At 35.1% G+C, this 21452-nt stretch overlaps 1 protein-coding gene and 1 long non-coding RNA gene across 2 annotated transcripts in view; both read left to right on the forward strand.

The window, feature by feature from the left end:
* The window catches only part of LOC149808015 (uncharacterized), a 111783-nt gene that overhangs the window by 78319 nt on the left and 12012 nt on the right, over positions 1-21452 (forward strand). The gene's annotated exons all lie outside the window — the stretch shown is intronic.
* LOC149808016 (uncharacterized) lies at positions 13194-15538 on the forward strand. Its single transcript, XR_016423858.1, has 2 exons — positions 13194-14075; positions 15027-15538. It is a non-coding gene; the product is annotated as an uncharacterized LOC149808016 (long non-coding RNA).

Consider the following 21452-nt stretch of genomic DNA (forward strand, 5'->3'; position numbering starts at 1 on the left):
TTATTCTGGTGTTACATACACCTCTACTTAAAGATAGGGCTCATGGACATTTTGGTCCATATTTATAATGGGTATATTATTCTGGTGTTACATACACCTCTACTTAAAGCTAGGGCTCATTCACATTTTGGTCCATATTTATAATGGGTATATTATTCTGGTGTTACATACACCTCTACTTAAAGACAGGGCTCATGGACATTTTGGTCCATATTTATAATGGGTATATTATTCTGGTGTTACATACACCTCTACTTAAAGCTAGGGCTCATGGACATTTTGGTCCATATTTATAATGGATATATTATTCTGGTGTTACATACACCTCTATTTAAAGATAGGGCTCATGGACATTTTGGTCCATATTTATAATGGGTATATTATTCTGGTGTTACATACACCTATACTTAAAGATAGGGCTCATGGACATTTTGGTCCATATTTATAATGGGTATATTATTCTGGTGTTACATACACATCTACTTAAAGATAGGGCTCATTCACATTTTGGTCCATATTTATAATGGGTATATTATTCTGGTGTTACATACACATCTACTTAAAGATAGGGCTCATTCACATTTTGGTCCATATTTATAATGGGTATATTATTCTGGTGTTACATACACCTCTACTTAAAGATAGGGCTCATTCACATTTTGGTCCATATTTATAATGGGTATATTATTCTGGTGTTACATACACCTCTACTTAAAGCTAGGGCTCATGGACATTTTGGTCCATATTTATAATGGGTATATTATTCTGGTGTTACATACACCTCTACTTAAAGATAGGGCTCATGGACATTTTGGTCAATATTTATAATGGGTATATTATTCTGGTGTTACATACACCTCTGCTTAAAGCTAGGGCTCATGGACATTTTCGTCCATATTTATAAGGGGTATATTATTCTGGTGTTACATACACCTCTGCTTAGAGATAGGGCTCTTGGACATTTTGGTCCATATTTATAATGGGTATATTATTCTGGTGTTACATACACCTCTGCTTAAAGATAGGGCTCTTGGACATTTTGGTCCATATTTATAATGGGTATATTATTCTGGTGTTACATACACCTCTACTTAAAGATAGGGCTTTTTCACATTTTGGTCCATATTTATAATGGGTATATTATTCTGGTGTTACATACACCTCTACTTAAAGATAGGGCTCATTCACATTTTGGTCCATATTTATAATGGGTATATTATTCTGGTGTTACACCTCTACTTAAAGCTAGGACTCATTCACATTTTGGTCCATATTTATAATGGGTATATTATTCTGGTGTTACATACACCTCTACTTAAAGATAGGGCTCATGGACATTTTGGTCAATATTTATAATGGGTATATTATTCTGGTGTTACATACACATCTACTTAAAGATAGGGCTCATTCACATTTTGGTCCATATTTATAATGGGTATATTATTCTGGTGTTACATACACCTCTGCTTAAAGATAGGGCTCTTGGACATTTTGGTCCATATTTATAATAGGTATATTATTCTGGTGTTACATACACCTCTACTTAAAGATAGGGCTTTTTCATATTTTGGTCCATATTTATAATGGGTATATTATTCTGGTTTTACACCTCTACTTAAAGCTAGGGCTCATGGACATTTTGGTCCATATTTATAATGGGTATATTATTCTGGTGTTACATACACCTCTACTTAAAGATAGGGCTCATGGACATTTTGGTCCATATTTATAATGGGTATATTATTCTGGTGTTACACCTCTACTTAAAGATAGGGCTCATGGACATTTTGGTCAATATTTATAATGGGTATATTATTCTGGTGTTACATACACCTCTACTTAAAGATAGGGCTCATGGACATTTTGGTCCATATTTATAATGGGTATATTATTCTGGTGTTACATACACCTCTACTTATTGAGGATTTGGACTTTGTATCTTGGTTCTGATCTACAGTGTTGCATCTTGTCTCCATAAATGTAAGAAATCCACACATCTCATTATTGGGATACAGAGTTGCATTAATGTGGTTGCTTAACAAAGTACAGTACTAAGATTATCTATATAACATTCCACACTTGTACATGGTATGTAATACCTAGGTCTAGAATTATACAGGGATTGATATCCAAGCTGTTTTGATATGCAGTTGATGTCCCCAGTCATTGGTTTAGAGATTGAGGTTTTAGTACTATCAAAGGAATGGCAGGGGACCTGTTCCCAGGTGTTAGTTACCTGTCTTTTTATTACCTATGGAAGAGGTTTCTTGAGGTGAAATTTTGTATTTTGATGGAGAGGATATTTTTTGGTTTCTTGTTATTCCAAATTAAATTTTTTAAAGTCACTTCAAATTATATCAAGAAAATGTCAGATACCTATACACATTGTGATATATGTAATATCAGCAAGACCTGTTGTTATTTGCATAGTTAGTACTTTTCTGGATTGAAAATACCCCAACCATTTGGTGGGAATTCGTTCTCCCATTAACATTTGGCCAAAACGGAAGATTTGAGGAACTCTATCACCCCGATGGAACTTGGTCTCACATTGACATTTGGTCAAGTCAGAAGATTCGAGGGCAATTTTTATCAGTTAAATTAAGTACTCTCTCAAGTTATTTACATTTGTAGAAGAACATGCACATTGTATGCAGCTTTGCATTTTATCCTATTTTCTCTTTCACCTGGTGTTAGTAATTAGAGAATAAACATAATTTGGTTGTTCATTTTCCTGCATATTTTGTGAGATTTTCCCAATCCTTGCATAACTGTGGTTTTCAGACTTGCCTTGATTCATACTGTTATTTAATGTAAATCACTACCTATACTGTGTACTTGGCTATTTTTATACTCAGTAACGCAGGTGGCATGCACACACCTTTTTACCTTTATATCAGGTGTTCAGTTATAAAATAAACTGGGTTCTGTTTCAAAATTAGTTTTGGATAGCTGTCCTTGATTTTTACCAATTTCATTAGCAATCTTACTAACTGTTGTTTTACTAATTTAGTTGTCCTTAGCTTTCATTTAAGTATGGTTGACTTCATTATCTCATATTTTTCTATACTTGGTTTAGCATTTCTTCCTTTTTTGCAATTATAACATTAGTCATCTTCTTTGCCAAGATTCATATGTGTTATCCTATCAACACCTTGGTGGATCGATTGAATATTTCAGGGATTCGCTTTGAAGCCACTGCAACAAAACAAAGTGAGGTTCAAAATTGAATACTGTTCCAACATGATTAAGACAAGGGTATAACACAACTGGGATGGACTCATAAATAAGAAATTTTCCACTGCCAGTCCATGTTTGCACAAATGCATCCTTTCCCAGATACACCTATAAGGGCTTTTGTATGGTACATAGTTGTTCTTTTGATGTAAAAATTACAAAGTCACTTGCCTCAGCCATTTTCAGCCGATGTACAATGCACTGTTGTTACATTAGTCGGCATTACATACTAAGAAATGCAAACTCATGAAATCCAATAAAAGTTGTTAGGACAAAGCACTGAAAGATTTAGTCGATCTGCCAAGGTGTAGATAGGTAAACAAGGTGGAACCTTGGCTGGTGAAGGTGTTAGGGTGGCTTCTTGCCCCAACTATCATAATTAGTGTAGACTTTGTTTTCATGCATTTCTTGTATTACTTTAGTTGTATAGAAGATTTTATTGAAAATAAATTCTTTTCAGCTTTCTTTTACTGGAATAATGTCTAGGCAGGGTGTGGGTAGGTGGTTACAAGAAGTACAGTGGGATGCACATCCCACTTGCTTATCTTGTACTGGCTGTATGGGTACAGATGAAAAAAAATGCATACAAGTCCACTTTAATTTTTCATGGTTCTCATTCTCTGGGTCCCTTGGGTATCAGAGAATGGGAGGGTAAATGGGCACCCTCTCAGAGGAGGTTAGAAATGCGTGGAGAGGTTTGACAGCAAGTTGAACCCTCCCAAGAGCACCCACCCTCTTTACCACTAGACCAGAGAGTTGCTGCTCCCTTCCCTATGAGGGGAGCAGCATCATCTGCTTGCCCACAGCTCATTGTGGGCTGAAAGTGAATCATGCCCCCCCCCTTAAGGGGGAGCAGCATTCTTAAAGTCCCTGGAACCCTTTGTTGGTGATGATATTGAGCCTCCTAGTCAGGGGAGAGCTTAAAATCTGTCGTATCTTACACACACATGCACATGCACACACACACACACACACACATGGGGGACAATGAATCAGTTTACAGATGCTAGAGTAGGGAAGGGGATTCCACCCTTTCCTGTTAGCCCTCAAAATCAACACTGGTTGGAGCCTTTAACTGCATGAAGCAAGTGACCCTTTTTCTATATGTGGCCATGGACTTCTGGACCTTGGCTGCATGGTATTGAGGTTGTGGCTGCCGGCCATTGAACTGCATCATCTTATGAAACTAGCACAAAAAGGGTGGGTATGGACCTTCTTACCCCAAATCCTCTATTAATATGGAGGGTCACTCTTTCCCTCCTGTTGAGTCTGTTAATAAGGACAGTCCATTTGCTATATTGAAGAAGTCACTGGTTTAAGCTCCTCTTCCCACTTAGTTTCCCTGCAACAGAGAGACATTGGAACTTGTAGTCCTGCCTCCAAGGAAAGGAATGAAGACATCCTTCAGTCCTTGTCATGTGCACAAATTTGATACATACTTGACCAATCTCTGCCATCTCATCTCTGTCAGTGTGGGTTCGAGTCTTGTGTGGGTATGTGTGTAAGCTGCCCATAGCTTCCTGTGGATCAGTGGTTCTAACTAGGCTTTTCCTGGGATTCTTTCTCCTCAAGTTATACTGGCCACCATGTGTGGCCCAACCGTCACTGAGAAATGGCATTAAACCCTGAAACAACAACATATTCAGTGCAAAACAGGCTGAAGTGGTATCTCTTCCCATCAGGTCTCCTGCCTCCTTTCAACTGTAAGCTAAGGTGACATGAAGAGAGCCAGTCTTTCAGTAAAGTGGTAAACAATATGACCTGTGTCCCAAACCTTCAGGTTCTGGTGGTTCTAAAATTACCTCCAGTTAGGAGTTCTTGGGTAAACCTCTCACTCAGCTAGGATTAAAGGTCTCTCCCTCGAAGGTTTAGCAAGGGCCATGACTTTTGCTAGACAACATAGGGGTGGTCCATCCCCATCTCTATACTTTGATTCATGGTTGTTACTTGTAGCTATAAGGTCCATAACCCTTCTTGGCCCACTAAAACTCCCACATTGGATGCTGAATTGGCTCTAGTGGGCATTTCTGTAGAAACATAGCCTTCTGGTAAAAACTGGAATCCCTAGACAAAAGTCAAAGTCACTAGTAATCATTGCCTCACATGCTGACTTCTTTTCAGCAGCCTAGTTCAGCCTGCTAAATGAGAAATATCTCTCACGAATATCTCTTCATCATTATTTGGAAATATTGGCAAAGGTTATAGGCATGTTTTGTTCCTGTCCATGGTCTTGACAGCAAAGCTTCTCCACCTCCACAGAGATGTTGCCCTTGACATTTCCAAGGTCTTACTAGAACACAGTAAGAACCTTCTGTGGACTGCCTCCCAGAAACAGGCTGCCGAAAAATGGGACTGCATCCCTGGACAGCTACTCAGGTTTTCAAAGACCAACAACACATGGCCCTTGGATAAGCACCTGGCTCTTTGAAACCAACTAAGAAGTGAAATTATCAGAACGGTAGGAGGTTCACAGGTCATTCCCTCTTTCCTAAGGACAAAAAGGGACAGCCCTATGGACTAGCTCCCTCTCCTGCAGAGTGTATGTATTCCATACATTCCTGTTGGTGCCAGACTAAACCTTTTTTCAGAGGCTTGGTCTGGCATAACATTCTTTTCTATCATAGAAGATGGTTACCAGATTCAGTTTTGGGATCTCCCTAATTTAGTAAGACCTTCATCTTCTTCTTCAAGTTAAATCTGGTATACATTAAAGAGGAGGCTTTTTCCGTTCTTCAACCAATCTACAGCCTTCTACTCCTGGATTTACGTGGTTCCCAAGAGATGGGAAAAGTCCTGTCTAATTATAGATCTTTCCTCCCAAAACTAATTTCTGCTGTAGGAACCATTCAGAATGGAGTCTGCAGCATGAGTTAGGAATGCCAGAAGATCTGGCTTTTAGGCATTCTCAATTAATATGTAGGATGTGTACCATCACATCCCAGTCTTTCCTCCCTTCATGAAGTACCTCTGGTTTTACTTTGATGAGTAGGTCTTCTGATGCTGAGTGCTGCTGTTTGGCCATGGATGTAGTTGTAATCCATATAAGGTCACTAGGTACCCCAATCCTCTAATACTTTGATAATTGGTTGATCCACAGTGGCCATCTAGAGTCCCTCTCACAAAATCTATCTTGCTGCTTGCACATACTGACCAGGATGGGCCTTCTGCCAAACCCTGAGAAATCAGAGCTCACTCCATCCTCAGATGGGGATAAATTTAATCATTAATATATTAGCCCATTTGAACCTCATTCACTGGGCTACTTTGGAGGGAATTATCCCCCAGGTTTGCCCCATTCCTGGCAAAATGAATATTTGGGCAGACAGTCTGTAAAGGAAAGGGAAGATAGTTCTCATGGAATGGTCACTAAAATAAATGAGACAAAAACATCAGTAGATAACATGCTTTCCAAGTGTAGATCGTGATGGTTACAAAGCTAAGATAACAGGTAACTTGAGAAGACTGCCCTAGTACTGGTCTATAAAAATTGGTGAGTTTTCATGGTAAATAATTAATGTGCATAAACATAACTACTGAGCTGCTATTGTTATGGGACTGTACTTAAGTTTCAGTTTTATCCGTTTCCTCCATATAAGGTTAATGGCTACTCTAATCTGAATTATTAGCCTTGGCACAAAACACATGGAAGAGCTGGAAAATCTATATCGTCTTTGAGGAAAAGAGTGCTTTGAAATGCTGCAGTGATAAATATTTATACAGCATTGCATTGAATGGTCTTTTTTATAGAGACACTTGATGCTTGCATGTCATGCTGATTATTCACAGCAGTATCTGCATGTCTCTGCATGTGTCTGACTGAACACGGCATTGATTTCATTTTGCCTCTACCTGTCACATTACACTGTGTAGAAGTACATTCAACAACAGACACATTTTATTGAACCACAGAAAACTCATGTATTCCAGACTGTTAGCAGCTAGCCCATAGTTTCCAGTGAAATTTATGGTGAACCATTCAACTTGTTATCATCAAATTTATGGTGAACCGTTCAACTTGCTATCAAGTCTTCATGTATAGTATTATGTTATGATGTTTTATCTCTATCTCTGTCCAAATGTGCCAGTTATCAATTCATTTCCGCATGATAAGCTGTGTTCTTCGATATTTACTGTTACCAGACCTAGTTTGTACTTGTGGTTACAAAGAATCTTATCAATTTTGTGGTAAGGTCACAGGTCAAGTCACTGCCACTGAAGAAGGAGAGTGGTTTCTGCAATAACTCAGGGTATCCTCCATCTACAGTTACCAAACTCACTGGATAACTTGCCATTGTGGTAAGGAATATTCCTGTTGATTTGGGGTCAAAAGATTAAAGGTCAATGTTACTGCAACTGAAATTTAAAAATTTTTACTGCACAAAAACTTGGGTTCCAGTTACCAAACTTTGTTGATAGGTTGCACTTGGGGTAAGAAAGAAGCCTTAAGGTATAGAAGAGGTCTATTGATTAGAGTTAAAAGGTCAAAGGTCAGGGTCATTGTGACTCAGAGGAAAATGGGTTTTACAGAACAACTTTTGTTTTGAAGTAAGTTCCTTGACCAAACTATGTAGATGGCTTGCACTTATGGTAGTAATGAAACCAATAGATTGAGGGGTCAAAATGTCAGTGTTGGTAAGTCTAATAAGAAAATAATGGTTCTGCAAATTAAATATAGTTCATGACTGTATACCTTGACCAAAGATTGAGGTCATTGAGAACTATAGGTCAGTATATATCCAGGGGCAACAATGTTCTGCTGGTGCTTACATAGAGGACTGTTATATGGGCAGTCTTATAATATGCTGGTCACTCTTATTATAATTAGCCTATATGTCCATTTGATGGATTCCTGTATAAATATGATGAATCATTATAAAGCAATGACAGTTCTTTCCACAACACACTTGCTTACCCTTTGGATGCAGGTCACTGTCTAAGAAAAGTTGTATTATGGTTTTGGTTGATACTTTTACATTTGCTTATATTTCCTAAACCCCTTGATGTATTTTATTCTTACATTGGATTAATCATTATGAAGCTTTGAAAATTAATTAGGTGATGTTGCTTACTCAGTCCTTTAACCTTGGCATCAAAGGCATTGTAAGAGGAAATTTCATTAAGATTTTCTTAAAAATTTTTCATATTTATGATACCCCATGATGGACTATGTTTATACATAAGATGAAATATTTTATGAAGCTGAGACTCACAATTCATTCTGTGACATGCTCACTCAACTCTTTGACCTTGCGATCCAGGTGACACATTTTACCTAAGTGCATTGATGGTGGGCTTGACATCCAGTCCCTGGTCTTATAGTTAGTTGTACTAATTTCCGTGTCTACTTGATGAACAAAGTCAGTGCTTGCATATATGTTGACTCTTCTGACTCATCTCATTGGAATAAAAATTGTAATGTTTAAAACAAACCAAAGAAACCCAACTAATTTTATGAAAGTATTACTTACAATGGTAGGAACCTATTTATTTAATATACTACATTGCCAGTGACCTAATTGGGAAAATTGCTTGACATAAATATGTGGGTGTTATTGAACTTGCTGAATGATGCTAAAATTATAGTGATGCAAAATATCAAAGTACTCGAGAAATTAGCTCCGATTCAGCCAGTTAGACTGATTTTTGAGAGAATTGTTATTGTTGTTGTTGTTGGGTTTAACGCCATTTTTCAGCACACGATAGGCAATGCATGTCGGCCAGTATTAATGGTGGAGGAAGAACCGGGGAAAACCCCAGGAAGAACCACCGACCCATGAGAAGCTACTAGCAAACTTTCTCACATACCCACATTGGCCGAATCCTAGACTCGAACCCACGCAGACAGAGGTGAGATGGCAGTGATCCGTAACGGAGATCACTTTAGACCACTTGGCCACTCGGGGCCCCGAATTGTTATTGATGAAGGGTGTTAGAAATGGCTTCAACACACAGCATCAAACAGGAAGAAATGTTCTTATCTTGAATTCTCGGAGATTCTTTTTTAGGCCAGTAGAGCTTCAGTCAGGGAATTTTGTCATAAAAAAGTAGCCCTACTTTATCTCTACTTTTTGCAAAGGGTTGCTGGGCAAACTGCATATGTCTCTTTAGAAAACATGCAATAGGCATGTTGATCAAACAAGTAAATACGAATTATCATTTTTTAAACTACACCTAATACTCAGATTATGGCTTAGTGGTTAGCATGCATCTCTGGCAGCTTTTGGGTTCAGATTGCTTCATCTTCAAATTCATGTACTGTAATCTGTCATATTTTAAAAGGCATCATGGCCTAGTGATTGGCACAACTGGGATTGGCACCAGGAGATCATGAATTTCAAATCTTTCCATGGGCAATTTCACTGCTGAGTCTGTAAGAAGTGATCACTTGACACAGTCAGTTGCTATAAAAAATAGTTACCCATATTTGGGGCCAGATGTTTTCTTGGTGTTCCCTCCATGTCCGAATCATATCTGTTTTACCCCATGAAAACTCAGTGTTTATATGAAAGATCAGATCAAATCTGGACTGTTATTTTGTCACATCCTTTTACGTCTGTCACCTATGTATTTTCTTCAGTCTCATAGCACGTATAATCAAATATTTTCACCTTGTTAAACCAAATTTTCATATGAATATTGATAATTGCACTTAAATTGCTGAGAAATACTGTTACCAGTCAATTTATTTTAATTGATATTGTGTTGCAGATGAATAGACAAAAGATTGTTACCACCGAGTTAAAATGGGGATTAGTTTTTTCATCAGTAGGTTTGTTTTTGACAAATTAAACTTGCAATGATGTTTTTGTTCAAAGCCAGGAACAAAAATAAAAGTTTTAGTACCTTGAATATTTACAAGTCAGATCCCACAGCAGCTGCATAGACCTAGATCTGTTGTCGCATAATGTGCCATCAAATCAGGGTCTGTGCATTTTCTTAGAATTAATTAGTAGAACAAACAACATAGAACCTGATCTGCAGGCACATTATATTATGACAGATCAAGGTCTACGCTGTTTCAGTTGGTCCAACGTTTAACAGAGACCATACTTAGTAATGCCAGAATACAGATACAGGTCTTATGGGTTGTAAACAATAATTTTCAGGCAACTTAATGTAAAACATCTTTCCCATCTTGACATTTCTGAGTATTGTTCTGTGGATATCCTTAAAACTATCATTTCTTGACTGCTGAGAGGCAAGCTATTTTTTTTCCATGCAGATTTACAGTTAATAGCAGTCATAAGGAACGTTCATATAATAAAAAAAGACATACTGTTTCTAGTTGCTTTTAAATGAGATTCAACTGCAAACTGCATAGACCCAGATCTGCCTTCACCTTTATGCACCTACAGATCTGGGTTGCTGCAGTTTGTTAAGAGCAATCAGCAGAGCAGTGTAGACTTTGATCTGGTAGCATCTTTGCATTTGGACCTGATTTATAAGAGAGGATATATGGTAAATATTTAATTTTCCTACATCTATATCCTGCATCCAACTGCAGATAGTATAGACCCAGAACTGGTTGTTCATAATGTGCCAGTAGATTATGGCTTTTGCTGTTTGTTGTGTTATTATATGCTCTGATGTTGTCAAACATGGTAACTTTACCATATTTCCCCATGTATATCATAGTTAAGTAGATATTTAATTGATAAGGATGCAGTTAATAACATTATGGTGTCATCCTACTTTTTTCATTATGGCATCATCCAACTCGGCTGATATATTAATGTGTATCATTTTAATGAGTGTGAGTTAAGAACATGAAGAAAACATTTATTTGAATTTTTTCCCACTGTTAAGACATATGGTAACTGATTCTAATGATAAATTACAATGTATAATAAACAACATACATTGTAGCTGTACTACCTGATAATCTCAGATGGACATGAACTCAGAACCTGCTGCATTGGCACATCATGAGACAGCAGATCTGGATCTGTGTTGTTCATAACTGGCATAATGCCCCCAGCCCCTTGTAGAATTTAGTTATGGATCCTAAGAAGAAGAACTTTGTTCTAATGCACAAAGGATTGTTTTTTGACTCCATTAGTCATAAACCAGGAAATCTTATGAGATGGCCTTTTGTATGTTAGCTTTCATCTCCATATGTTTCTTAGCACAAGTTTGCTGTTGCTACTCCTCCTTAACTACTGGCATGATATTTTACACACTCATGCATCCCAAGTTCTCCTAAATAAAAATGGTACAGCCATCTTGAAAATTTTGTTATTGCTACTTTTTTAATTTATAATTTCACTTTAAGTGACCTTGACTAAATGAGTTCTTTATTGACCTAATACTATATATGTGAATTTCCTGAGGCTAGCTCATCGTAATGCATCCTGACGATGTCATAAACAATTTGTCCAAATCATTGCACATAGACTATAACAGTCTAGATTTCCTTTATGTGTAGTGATAGACTGCTCTGGTGGCCTGTTGGTTAGAGCATCTGCCTCAGATGTGGGAGGTCATGGGTTTGAACCTCAACAGAGTCATACCAAAGACATATAAAAATGGTACTAACAGCTACCTCGATAGATGCTCAGCATTAAAAGGTTAGTGCTAGGACTTGTCAGCTTCATGTCAGGATAATGTGACTGGGTGGGACATCATGCTACATGTCTGCGGCATGATGCCCTAGTGGTAAACATCACTATAAACTGCCACACTGCAGACATCGTAAATATGAATGAAAATTATTAAAGCTATGTTTAAAAGAAAATCCAAATCCACATGTAGTGATAACTCTTCTCTTTGGACATTCATTTTCTTTCGAAATATGATCACACGCATTTTAATTCATGTAAGATCTGTTTTTAGTTTTTGGAGCTGATTTAACTCACAAAGTCTTTAGGCATACTTGGTGGTAGGTTACAAGAAAATCATGTTTGAAACTAATTTTTACAACCACTTACCCAGATCAAGACACGAGTACTTAAAAATTTATAAAATTTATATTTTTAGATGAGCTTTGAGTAGAAAGAGGGCTAATAATTTATGAAGTATGTGGATGTACCGTATATACTCGCCTTATAGTCTGGTCCATCAACATGCGACAAAGACCCTGATCTACCGTCCCATAATGCATCAGCAGATCAGGGTCTGTATTGTTTGTACTACTGATTATTCCTGACAAACTCTATTCTAAAACCCAGATCTTGAGCACTTTATGCAGTCAAATCTAACTTGTATATGAGTATGAGTGATATCATGTTGAATACAATAAATGAAACTGTACTAGTTAGGTATTTAAAAGATTTGGATAATAAAGTTTGAATAATAGAGATTTTACTGTAATTGGCAAAGCCTAATAATATACTCACCCACATCTGAGCTATTGGAACCTTGTTTGAATCAATATTTGACTTGTGCCTGTAAAGAATCAACATCTTAAACTGGTGAAATAAAAACAAATTTTCTTACCTTATAATTTCAGATATAAATGAGTTTGAGGTAAAATTAAAAGGCTCTAACAGAATATTAATATATCCTAATGCTTCATATGGCATATGGTGATATAAGACATGAATTTCTTATTAATTAATTTGCATTATTTAATTAATGTTGGTATAAAACATTACATTCATGCTGGATTAATTTAAATGAGTTCTGGGTCTGATGGTTCCATTTGTAATTCAGTGAGCTAAACTTGGATCAGTTAGAAAAGCTGTATAAATCTGACTATGGAATAGTTATTGTATGCATTACAAGATGCCACGATAGCGCTATCTAGAGTTGGTTACTGGATAAAACCTAAATTTTGCTGCAGAATTACTGCCATACTAATAGCTTTAAACTTCCTTGTAAAATACAATTCTCATCATCTTTTCAGAATCTCATTCCACATAGAAAACATTGCTAAATGAATGTTTTCAAAAAATGGTGGGAGTAGGTGGATGGGTGGGTGTTATCTGCACTTCATATACATCGATGGCTATATTATGCTGAGGAAATGGATAAGTGTCTTTTTCAGTGGCACTTTGACTAGGGAAGTTATTGCACCTGTGACCCTAAGATTACCAATCTGATGCTTTACCAACTGAGTAACTGCATCTCCCAGACTCCTAAAACTGAAATAGTGGGTTCCTAATCCATAAAGGGATGGTGTCTCATGTAAATTGAATTGAAAAAGATTAATTTTGACATTTTTCATAAGGTCTTCACTCAGCTGCAAAAAATACATGGCTATGCAAACCTTAATAGGCACAAGCAATTGTCATGAGACTTGTGTGCATCAGTTTTAGGTCATGACTTTCTCATGTGTGCATCAGTTTTAGGTCATGACTTTCTCATGTGTGCATCAGTTTTAGGTCATGACTTTCTCATGTGTTCATCAGTTTTAGGCCAAGCTTTATCAGCTGTAGTATTAGGGGATTGTGTAAGCCTCTATAGCAGAGATCGACAGACACTGTTAATTGCTAAAAGTAGTGTGTCTATTTACAACTCGCAGACTCAGCTGCAGAATGTAGGACAAATAAACTGATTTTGTTCTACAATATAAATGGCTGAACACACTGAAGAGATTGCATCTATCCCTGAAAAGCAAAAAAATTGCGGTGCTTCAAGACATTTTTGCTTTGGACTTTGTAACAGAGATAGTAGATATTCAGATCGTGAACTTATGACGAGTGTATTTTGGATTCCATTTTCAAAACCAAAAAGAATCTGAAGAAGCACGGGCGTTAGGTGCATGCTTGTGGATGGGGAACTTTTACTACTGACAAAGTCAAAAGTTGGACATGTATCTGCAGTAAACATTTCTTAGGTAGAATAGACCAACGACAGATCATCCAGACCCTATCCCACCAACACTTACACCAAATCAGGTTTGTCATTTACATCTATTTAGAAACTAAAACATGTTCGATTAACATTGGGGCTGGGGGGATGATTTTAATCAATAGATATGTTAGTAATGCAAAGTCTTTCAGTTCCGTGATGGAGGGGCGGATCCAAGAATGAAACAGAGGGGAGTCTAGATAAATAAATAAATAAAAAAAGTACACAAGAGCTCAAACTTTAAAGACAATATATATATATATATATATATATATATATATATATATATATATATATATATATATATATATATATATTTATATATATACACGCACACACACACACAACAAAAATAAAAAAGCACACTTAAGATTTATTGAACTGAGTAACTTTATTGCATAGTTTAGAATAGACCAGTTATATATATATATATATATATATATATATATATATATATATATATATATATATATATATATATATATATATATATATATATATAATGTGTGTGTGTGTGTGTGGAGTCCTGCCTCCTAACTCATTTGTATACTTCAGAATTATATACAGGCCTGCTCAGTGGAAGGGGGGTGGGGGGGGTACTTAGGGTTCCACCATCAACTTAGATAACAGAAGAAGAAGAAAAATATTTTAACAATAAATTTTCAAATGTTATCCTTGCAGGTGTCTAAATAATGGTAGATTACTACAGGTTTGATACCAGTATACAAAACTGTACAAAGATGTTTATATACAAAAAATAAACTAGTAGTGAGACCCATGGGGCATAATTTATGTATTACCAAAATTTTCACTTTATATATTACATAGTAAGGCAATGTTAATGTTCAAATGGCAGCTTATTTAATATGTAGGAACCTTTATTCAGATATTTCTTTTTAAGAGTAAAAATAAATACACAAGTAAACAAACTTATAAATCTCACACATTCAAAATTCAACTGTAACATATTTACTTATGTCTTCTGATTCGTTTTGTAGATACCAGAAGAGGCCATTATGTATAGAGCAACCCCAGTTTGTGATGCTGGGACACAAACTACCTAATATGGCAGTGATGTGGTTGCCAATAAAAATATAAAGGAAACAATGATTCCAAAACTGTGGAAATTTCTCTAAAGAAAGACAAAAGTTGCATCACCAATAGATTTTATTTTGATATTCTATCTAAAAGTAAAATGATTCATGAATATTTCAGAATGGCATGTTATTTACTAAATGATAAACATTTCTACATTGTCATCAGTTTTAAAACATCTTGTGTGTACAAGTGTATTATCACTAAAATAATACACAACTTTATTATTTGGAAATGATACATGTAGATTAACTCTTCAAAATGTTCTAAAAACATGAATTAAAACTGTCTTCAATGTAAACTAAATCAAAACAGAGAATCATATCAATTGCTTCATTATATTTATATCTTTTGTTCTGTCAGTTTCCATTGTTGAAGGCTGTAAGATAAAAGCAGCAATAAAAATGCAGTTCCATATCATTGTTTTGTATTTTCTTACACATGCTATATTATTAGCCGCTGTCATTGTTTGTCCAACATTTTCACTTTTGCGTATCATGTGTGTGTGTGTGTGTGTGTGTGTGAGAGAGAGAGAGGGGGAGAGAGAATATCCATTTGTTGCTGTTCATTGGTTGTATTTTTGATGTCTTATACATTTTGTTTCTGTTTTTATTTTTCAAATTGATCTGTATATGTGCGTAGATCTGTGGGTGTGTACACATGCAATCTGAAATCCTGTAAGCACTGGGTAAAATTCTCCACCATAGTTGCTGCATTATTTCAGATTAAACAATAAATGAATAGTCTGATTGCCAGCCCAAAGTAGAGTATAAATTATATTGATCCTTGAGTATGGTGTTCCATTAAATAAATATAGATGAGTTGCCCAAAAGCTTGATGTCATGTCTAAGGGTGTGTCCATGCATGCACAAGTGTTTATAGATTCCTTTTAATGGATTCTCAATCAATGCACAAGAAAAGCATTTTGACATTTATCAGACCTGCTTATTTCCTTGTTTCATTAGTCAGTTGAACATTAAACAATTGGTACACTTGTACTCAAGGCTTGGTTTTATGTTTAATTTTGGGGAGAGGGAATTTCAGATTTTCTTTCAATCCTGTATGTATTTTTGTTTTACAAGAATTTTTTTTCAACTGATACAGTGGATATAATAGGTTATTTTTACTTCTTTACATCTAAACAGAATATTTTTTCAAAGTATTTCAGATTCAGATATTTTTGGGATGACTTCTAATTGGTTAAGTGACCATGATGATGTTGATGAAATAATGGTGGGATTAAGGGGGTGCACACTGGAACAGATAAATTTGTAATCATCTGAATATTTTTTTAATTTTTATTTTCTTCCCTTCAGTTTTGAGGCCAATATAATATAAAATAAGAAACTGTTGCCTGTCAGTTTATCATCTTCACAATGAATGTACAATAATTGATATCCTCAATTTGTTCAGTAACAAAACCATACTATACAGAATACACAAGTGCATCACTTGCTGTATGCCTTACAGCTAATGTACTATCTTTTTCTCTCTTGTAAATCATATAAAAGTACTTAATTTTGTGATCATTGATCAATATAAGGATAATTTTATTGAATTGGTAATAAAATAAAGTATTAATGTAAGCTTTCTCTTCCTAATACATACATAAAATTGCTTTGATCACTTATATTTTGAACATTTGGTTTTGATTCTTAATTATACACTGTAGCAACATAAGGCTATTGCTACAACACAAAAGATCTGTGCAGCTTTTGTCGGTATATTTTTGGTAAAGAGATTTTTTGACATTTTTCAGTGTCAAAAAGTCAGTATTAAACATAAACATAAGCATTCCTTTTTAAATGAAAATGAAAATAGGTGTCAGAGGTAATCAGCTGTGCTTGACATAATACATCTCTTTTTGTGACAATTAGTTTCATAATGGTGTGTTAGCCATTCTGTCTAAAATCCATGAAAATAGGTTCCAGAACAGAAGTTGACCATTGGGATTTTAATAATTGATTTTCTTTATTCATAGTGATCCTAGATTAGAATCAAATACTTGTTTGGGAAGAGAGAAGGACCTCTTTCATTTTTATGAATTTCATGGGAATCTAATTAGGAGCTAAATAATAATCCATGTCCTCAACTGCCCGGTGGAAAACTTGTAGAGAGATCTCCGCTATCAAATTACATGTTGCAAAAACATATTCTCTCCCTTTAGAGCCAAGCATCAAATACCAACTACATAGCTAAACTATAAGAAACGCTATTGCATATAACAGTCCCTGGTATTTTTTTATTAATATTTCATGTATGTACGGCAATTGTGTTGAGGAAACGCACGATACATTCATACCATAGATATCTAATACAGGCAAATAAATCTACGACATGTACGAAAGAAGTACATAAAATGCTATTGGAAATACACATGAATTGATTGTAGAGTTGACTGAAATTGCCTAATTAACTGACCCATCTATAAACTCAAAACATCCTGTTTGCAGCGAGATTTTACACATGTAAAGATATTGAAAAGACATCCTTGATATGCAAAATTTATTTTATGATTATTAAATGAGCTATATCCATCCTATTTCATCATTTGCCTATTCATTATTCAAACAGGAGAGAACAGATGTAAATCAAGTGAAAAGGTGAGCTCGAATTATCACTAACTGAATTTGGAAGTTATACGCTCAGAACTTCAGTAAATATATAGAAAGATAAACATATTATATAGAGATCAAATATTTATCATCGTGATAATCAGCCCCAGAATGAAAAATTTAATTACAGCAATATGTTTTTCATTATCGCACTCTTAAAACCTGCAACTACACATGCAAACAATCATAAACTGTTGAATGCATTCACTGTTCTTTTAAATGTATATACTTGCTTCATTTGGGGATTGGATAACTTTGATTAACATATCATTAATTATATTTGTATCCTTAGTTACTGTTGTGAACAAAGTCTTCCTAAAACAACACACAAAATGTAAACACAAGGTATGAATCTATATTGTTTTCCCAAATTTAAATAAGGTTTTTAACAACAGCCAAAACGCTCAGATGTTCTACTGGACCAACTTGCATATATAACTTAAAATAACATTTATTTAGAGCTGCATTAAACTGTAATATTCTTACTCATTTAGTCTTTTTCAGTATGTTTTACACAAAAGGCGACGCAGGAAAAAAACTGCTTAAAACTTCCAATCAGCAATGCAAGACACCTTTACGAGATACCTTGAATTGGCAAATATATAAACTAAGTGATTTGGAAAGTGAACCATGAGAGTTTTAATTGTACCACTAAAGTATATTCTTGTTCATTCATGGTGCCTAAACAATAAAAACAGGATAAACTGTTTGTAAAAAGGTATTAGAAAATTATCCCATCTGCTAACTCTATACATACATGTACTTTCATAGAACTCTGTACTTCACTTCTGGAATTACTGAACTTTATAACTATTTAGGAGGTTTCATTTCAGTTAAAATAGAAAAGTTGTTGTTATTGCTGTTTTTAGTATATAGTTCTTTGTGTTGAGGTTGAAATAAAACACTGATTTATTCAGCCAAAGTGACTATAAAAATACAGTCTCCATGAAATACACAATATGTTTAACATCTTATGTTACGTGTTTAGGCTTGAGTAAACAGTAACACAATAAAGAGTGAAAACAATGAGCTTTGAAAAATATTTTAATTTATCTCTCTGGAAAAATACTGTGGAAATGAAAAACAATGAACTTATGGTTTTAAGAATCAAATCCAAAAATAATCCAAGAATAATCCACACATTTTTTTTAAAAGTCCTAGTAATGAAATATTCTGATGAATTCAAGTTTGAGTCCCAATGAAAATCCAAGATGGAAGGCAATAATGTATGCTGTATCCTGTACAATGCTTTAGTCTACACAGTTCCTTGTAGATACACAAGAAATAGCAATCCTTTGTTGGAAATCCAGATAAAATTTTTAAGAAATGTCTTTTTTCAAGAATTCTGTATGAGCACTCAAGTATTTCCAGAGAAACAAATTAATCTTTTAGAATCCAAATAATCTGAAGAAAAATTAACATATAACTCGAAAACTGGCTACAACAGAAGGAAACAACTTGACATCAAGTGTTATAAGCCCAGACTGAGATTATTTCTCAGAAACAATGGTTATACAGTAATTTTGAGATGCAGAATAGGTATATGTCTGAGGGTCACATGATCATGTTTGCATCACATACTCTCAACATGGCCCTGACAAAAAACAATCATTTTGCTCTATACAAAAAAGGTGTTTACTTCACAAAAACTATTTACAAGTCAAGGGTCACATATCCAATGCAGCCTTGATCTCACCCTTATTATTCCCACAATAAAAAAAATTAAAACAAGAACTTGTTCACGTGGCTGTTATTAATTTTGAGTTGAGGTTGGGAACTAGGTCAGCTTTAAGTGTTTACAAATGAACAGTCAAGGTAAAACTATTTTCTGGAAAAATTTTCCAAATCATGTAAACAAGGTTATATTATAATAACATGTAATAGAATAAAAAAAATTAACTCTGACAAACAAACAATAAAATTAAAGTAATTATAAATTAAATCAGATATAAGTAACAAACACAAACATTCATTCTTATTTTCAACATTACATCTAAACATGCCAGAGAGAGAGAAGATTTGTAAGCGTGTTATGCAACGAAGATATTACTCTATTTTGTCAATAGGCAAATAATCATTGCCGATAAGGCAAGATTCCTGCCATAAATGCTCAAATTCAGCTAAACAGTATTGTTACAAGCCAGGAGCCAGGGGTATTTACTTGACCAAGTGGTGTCAAACCCTGGCATGATTCCGCTGGAAGTCATAAGTTTACCCCAAATTTCCAAATACTTCAATACAACTTCAATTTCAAATTAAAAGAGCCTGACGTGTCCATTCTATACATAAATTTTTTGCTAATCAGTGCAAGACCACATATCTCACAACTTGCTAAATATCTATCAACTGTACATTTGCATGGTTTCTCTTCATCAACTTTCCATACCGTCAGCAGTTCATGCCGTAGAAACTAGACAACTATCCCCTAACACAGGGAACTATTTTAACTACACCACCATAGGCCAGTCAATTCATGGTTTCAAGGCACATTTTGCCAGTACAGGTGCATCACATTTGCCACCATGGTGATGTAAACGGTATCTGCCGAGTCCCTAATCTAAGAAGTCTTTAAAACGAGGCACAATAACCAAATTTATTACAGTATGATCTCCAAGGCAGTGGATTAGTCTGAAGTGTGTTATGTTGCATTAAAGTCTAATTGCAGGCAATTAGTTAAATTGATCAGTCAGTCAATAACAACAAGATATATATTCAAATAATAATGTAATTGCCCTAAAGAACAGTTGTAGGCAAAACCCTCATGGAAGTTACAGTTACCTATACCTGCATGTGATTTGGATTTGAGTTTAACATAGTTTTAACAATCTTTCAGTCATATCACTACAATATCTGCAGTGTAGCAGTTTATAGTGATGTCATGCACTGGGGCATCATGCTGCATACATGTCACACCCAGTCACATTATTCTGACACAAGGCCAGTCAGTCCTAACACTAACCTCTTAATGCTGAGCGCCTAGTGAGGCAGCTGTTAGTACCATTTTTTATGTCTTTTTTATGACTCAGCCTGGGTTCGAACCCACATCCTCTCACATCTGAGGCGGATGCTCTAACTACTTGGCCACCTGAGCAGTCGTATTGATTGTTAAGACTGGACTAGATGTGCAAACATGTCCTTGTTGGTAATAATGTACCAATGTCCCTGGTCTCTGTATTTTGTCAAATAGTGTGTGTCCTTAGTCTCTGTGAATTTGTTAGTAGTGTGAGTCCCTTGTTTTCATTTAGACTAGATGTGTTCTCTTTGTCCTTGATTTATAAATGTCCCCATTCTTCATGTTTTCTCAATAATTAGTTTGTATTAATGTTTCTTTTGTCTGTGTAAATATGTCATCCTTGTCCATTATGTTTGCAGTCTCTATTTTGTCAACAAGTATGTTTATCCTTTTTATTGATATTTGATTATACATGTTTAAAGATATCTTCTTTGATTAAGATACACCAAATAGCCTTCATGATTTTTGAAAATCTTTGTTTTCTTTCATTAAAGAATAGTACAGACGATCAGTGTAAAAGTGTTCATTAAATTCTTAAGTCAAAGTTAACATATTAACTATTGTGGAAGAATTAATTCAAATTCAGTCATAATACTAACAAGTAAAATCAGTTTCAGATTTCATGAATTATATGATGGTTTTAAGATTTAGTAGAATAGGTTCATGTCATATATAAATTGTTCTTGATATTATCAATTTAT

This window comes from Sinohyriopsis cumingii, chromosome 1 (genome assembly GCF_028554795.1).
Source record: "Sinohyriopsis cumingii isolate HCF-2022 chromosome 1, ASM2855479v2, whole genome shotgun sequence".
NCBI lineage: Eukaryota > Metazoa > Mollusca > Bivalvia > Unionida > Unionidae > Sinohyriopsis > Sinohyriopsis cumingii.